This window comes from Poecilia reticulata, chromosome 15 (assembly GCF_904066995.2).
Source record: "Poecilia reticulata chromosome 15, P_reticulata-male-v2, whole genome shotgun sequence".
In the NCBI taxonomy this organism is placed as follows: domain Eukaryota; kingdom Metazoa; phylum Chordata; class Actinopteri; order Cyprinodontiformes; family Poeciliidae; genus Poecilia; species Poecilia reticulata.
In genome coordinates this window covers 4,888,891-4,894,355 of record NC_088844.1, presented here as the reverse complement: position 1 = coordinate 4,894,355, position 5,465 = coordinate 4,888,891, and the positions used below count along the sequence as shown (strand labels likewise).

Below are 5,465 nucleotides of genomic sequence, written 5' to 3'. Positions count from 1 at the left end.
GAAAAACAACATGAACATGATCGACTATAATAAAATGCTATTTGCAATAAATTTAATTGAGCAAAAGTCAATATCAAACAAATGAATTAGGTACAGAAGAATAACTAGGGTTGTTAAACAGATACAAGCAAAAATTCAGTTTTGTTTTGATGGTGCCATGAATATTATTCGGAGAGACTTTTTGTTGGTAGAGTCTTGTATATAGGAAAAAAATAAGATGAAATTATTTAATCTATTTAATTTTCCTTAGACCCTAAAACGATGAATCATATTCATAGAATCACATTATCAACATTTTGTGAATAAAGCAAAAATACTTAGCATACTATAGGTAAATGTTATCATTAAGTACTGTAAATAATTTGCTTTAAAATAATGAAAGAAATTTGGTGTGCTGAGCCCTCCATGTTGTTTTTTGCTTTGTAACTTAGTTCTTGGTGGCTTATTTTTCCAACAAAATCTTGTAATTTACCATCTAAGGACATAAATCAGTCTAAAGAGTTGGTTGGATGGGTAACATGGAATATAGATTGCTCATTTGAGGAAGTATTTTCATTGTTATAGTTACTGCTCCGCCAGCAAATGAAAGTGGTAAATTTAACCACTGTTCCAAATTATTTTGTATGAAATGAAGATTAAGCAGTTCTGGCAACCTGGGGGAAAATTTAATCCACAGATATATAATATGGTTTGTGCATAGTGTGGTATATATGTTTTGGGGCATCTCATGAGGATTTTCATGTCCTGGTTCCAATTCTGTTTTGAATTGTAGTTCCTTTTGTATTGTGGTTGCTCACTTCCTTTTGTCCATTGTGTTAAACTTACTTCCTGTTGCTGAGATCCTGTCACCTTTTTTTGGGTTATTTTTAGTCGTTGTGTTAGGTTGCTTTCTACCCAGATAGCACAGAATGATTGAAACAACATTGAATCAACGTCAGCCAGAAACATTGAATCAACGTTGAACGCTGACATTGAAACAACATTGAAAGTGGTTGGTGACTTGTATGTTGAATCAACTTTAGGGTTTCAACCATAACCGACATTATATCAATGTTGATTGATAGGTATTTTCCTAGAACCTACATAAAAGAACCACAGACAACGTATATGAATTTATGACTAAACTTCTGCAAGCAAAAGGAGAAGACTCTGTCAACTGCTTCTCAGAGCTGTTCACAGAGCGTTCTGCCAATCTTTGGATACAGCTTGTCTTTTATTATCAAACTTCAAAGAGGGAGGATAGGCAAGATAGACAGCAGAGAAAAAACAGCAAAGGTCGTAAAACATTTTACCTAAACACAGCAAAGGTCATAAAACAATTTACCTAAACAACTAGCAACCCAGTTCCAGATGCGATATCTGATTTACGGCCTGAGCCCGGTTCAAATCTTGGTCAAACTGTTTCACCTGAAGATGAACAGGCAGCTGTGACCCCCAGGTCAGTTAATACACACACTAAAGAAGAAAACATTTTAAACTGACTGAAAGTAACAACAAAATGATAATACCAAAAATCCCTATCATTGATTCAACCATCATTTGTATGTCAATTTATATGCATATTTGTGTTGATATTGCATTGAATCAGTTAGGAATCAACATCGATTCAACCTTCATCTGAATGTAGTTCTGCACACATATTTCCGTTTATTTTACATTGAATCAATGTTGATTGAACACTCATTTGACTGTGGATCTGCATGCATATTTGTGTTTATTATACATTGATTCAGTTAGGAATCAACGTTGATTCAACTTTCATCTGAATGTGGATCTACATGCAGATTTAGGTTGATTTCATATTGAATGAAAGCTAAGGATTTATGTACATTTTTAGGTCTGATAGGTCTGCATCATAACATACCACTAAAAGTTTCTTCACTGGTGTTAAACACTATTGGCAGATCATGGGTAAACTGTGTACAAAAGTTTAAAAATGACAACATAGGTTTGATATAACATTTTATTTAAGAAAAAAGGGACAGATCTTTAAACATAATTGACTCCTTTTTGACTGTCAGAATAACAGTCTATTGTCCACAGAAGAACAGAGTCCATGAGGTTATCAAGCCTTGTACTGTATAAACCAGGGATACAGTACAAGTTGTGGTAACCCCAGTTTCACTCTGGTTGGCGTCACTTTGATTCCTTGTGATGTCTTCCTCTCATTCTGGCATGTAATGAAGCCACTTCTTGACAGTTTTACTGCAGTCCTCAAGAGTCAGCTTTTGGTCAAATTGCAGAGCAACGGCTGAAAAACAAAAATAAAAGTGAGGAAGGTGCCGGTTAGAAATATGATAAACATTTGAAAAGTTCTGAAAGTCATTGAAATATTAAACAGTGTACTGGTTACAGGTCTGAGAAATACAAACCATATAGTTCCCCATGTACACTCACTGTTAAGTTAATTTTTATCTTAATCTTTCATTTATATTTATCTTAATGTATACAACTACATTTACCTATGAAGCTGCAGTCTAGTGTAGGATTTATGATGCTGCACTCATGTTAAAATGAGGGAATCAATATTTAAAATAAAGGCTGTTTATCAGAAAACCTAAAGATAAAACTCAGGGAGGATCAGGGTTTATTTAACACACCAGAGACAAATAGAGCAAAAGGTGATTTATACTGTAGTTGGAAAAATTACTTAGTTTATACAGAATAAATTTCAAATAGCTGGTTTAATCTTCAATCAACTATAAATATTTCCAAATAAGTTTATTAAATTCAATACAAAATGTCCACGTGCTGATAAAGATCCCACACCAGTAATAATAGTCCAGTTCAGTTTAACCAGTTACCAAACCAAGAAACAACAGACTGAATTAGTCATTAGCAGGTTTAGTTCAGTGTTTCACCTACCTTGCATGTTTTAAGTCTTTCCTTCCTGCCTCACCTGAATGGAATCTGTGGATGATTAACAACCTTCTGCACTTCTTGATGGCTGCAGACGTTCATGCAATCATCTAACTCAGTTGTTCTGGAACAGAGGCACATCTAAGCACGTCCCTAAGCACATCATAATAAAAAATGAAAAACAAGTGATTACTATCACAACAATTTAAAGCCCACCTGGAGCAGCCAACCTTACACTTCCTTGTCCACCACATGCTCTCCCAGACCAAACAATAGGCCCCGCCCTATTTTAAAAACTCAAATCTCACAAAATCTCGCAGGATTTCATACTTGGGCCTAGAGCGGTGGGCAGGATGAAAATAATACAAAATGAGACATGACCTCAATTATTAAAAATATCTGTTTTGCTCCAAAATAACCAGGATTACTATGGGCACAAAAAAATGCCCTTATTTTTCAATAAACACATTTAATATCAAAGTAATATTGAAAAACTTATCATAAAACTGCTCAGAGGAGAATTCAATTCAGAAGCCGGTTGCAAACATACCAGCAGCAAAGTGGCTGTTTGGTTGGGACAAACCACTAGTGTAAAAAGGGGGAGTCAAACTGTACAACTCCTAGTAGAGACTTGTAGATGTTTTTGTGTCAACACAGTATGCACAGTCAGTAATAATATTTACAGACAAGTAAGAAAATGTACATAAAGGAATCACAACCCAATGTTGAGAACATTGGGTTGTGATTCCAATGATTTCAAATTAGTGCGTAATTTGAAACATGATTAACCCCCACTAGGTAATAAAATGTTCCGACCCAGAGCTCAAGGTTGGGGGGAGGGAAGAAGGGATGAGAGGGGGTAAAGAGGGGAAGGCTGGGAGGAGCAAGTGGGTGTGGGGAGCCTTGGGAGGGAGTAGGGGGAGATGTGAAGGTGATGAGGGGTGCAACAAACTGCACAGATTGCACACATGGAGGCCTTAGTACAGGGGTGGGCAATTCTGGTACTCAAGGGCCGGTGTTCTGCAACTCTTAGATGTCTCCCTGGTAGAACACACCTGGATCCGATAGCTGAATCACCTCCAGGCAGGTTCTCCAGAGTCCGGCTAACAACCTTATTATTTGACTCAGGTGTGTTGAAGTAGAGACACATCTAAAGGTTGCAGGAGACCCTGACCCAGGTGTCGCAGCCTCGATTCCCAGCCTTGGCAACCCTTGCTGCATGTCTTCCCCCTCCTCTTATTACCCCCTTTCTTGTCAATGAACTATCAAATAAAGGCCACTAGAGCCAAACAAATCTTTAACAAAATAAAATGTGAAAATTTAAAACCCTCGCCTAAAATTAAAATTGTTTCACCCGGAGCCCAAGGAGGATGGGAGGAGAGTGGAAAGGGGGAGGAGATTGAGGGGTAGATGGGCCCAGGTGAGTGGTGGGTGGTGGGGGAAAAGGTGTGTGTGTAGAGGGGTGTGAAAAACAGCTTCCATTGATTGAACATTTAGATCATGAGTTCTTCCCCAAACCTTGTCCTCAAGGCAAACTGACCTACATGTTTTCATTTCAGCAAAACCCCGTTAATCAGACATCAATTAAAATCATGTGTGCCGAATTAGGGAAATGCCTAAAACTTGCAGGGCTTGGAGGACCAGAGCTGAAACGCACTGGATTCACTTTGACTTTACTTGAAATAATTAAGTCCTATACATTTGTATCCCTCTTCTGACACAATGACTCAAGCTGCCACTGTGGCTCTGTGGTTAGAGCAGTTGTCTTGTGGTCAGAAGGTTGACAGTTCAATTCCAGCTCCCTCCTGCGAGGGAGAAACTGAGTTGGATGATTATAATATATTGAATTGGTTAAACTTAATAACTTAAGTTGGATAAATTTAATAAATTCAGTTGGATAAACTTAATTGAATTGCTTGTTACCTACAGAAGCAATTCAATTAAGTTGGTTCAACTATTTTCTTTTTAGAGTGTGTTTTATAGTTGATCCACCGTCATTTGTCGACTTCAACCAAAAATCAACCATTAATCAGACCTCGGCATTTCAGTCATCAGATTTCAACCAAAAAACAACATTGATTCAATGACACAGTTTCAAAGGTTTGATTGGATGGTTGTTGGTTGATCCACCGTCATTTGTCGACTTCAACCAAAAATCAACGATTCTAACTATTTTTCAACGTTGATTTAACATTGTGTGCTATCTGGGTATTTTCTGTAAGTCAGTGATCTGTTCCTTTAATCAAATCACTAATTACTTAGAGGAACAGTAATCAGTGATCTGTATTGTATCTGTCCTCAATACAAATCTGTCCTCAATTTATGGTTTCCCAAACTTGCAACAAATTCTGCTGATCAGACATCTCACCTGTTTTGCACATCTGTAATCATAATTGCCAGCATTTATTGCCACTCTCTCTTGTGTCAGATCATTTGGGGGAGGGGAAGTTGTTGTATTTTTCTTACCAGTCCCAGGATGCACTGTAGTTTACGCAGTCCTAGAATTTCTGAGGCTTCCCCTGGTTTCTGCCATCCAGCTAAACTCATGAAGTTAGTAAAACATTTTAAGGTAGAATGGCATTGAACTGGATGAGGTACACATGAAA

At 37.4% G+C, this 5,465-nt stretch overlaps 1 long non-coding RNA gene across 1 annotated transcript; it reads right to left on the bottom strand.

The window, feature by feature from the left end:
- Window positions 1-1,108: 1,108 nt before the first annotated feature.
- Window positions 1,109-1,521, bottom strand: LOC145554991 (uncharacterized). The gene is made up of 2 exons (XR_014091028.1): window positions 1,325-1,521; window positions 1,109-1,292 (listed from the first exon to the last, which is right to left on the bottom strand). It is a non-coding gene; the product is annotated as an uncharacterized LOC145554991 (long non-coding RNA).
- Between the last annotated feature and the right edge of the window lie 3,944 nt (window positions 1,522-5,465).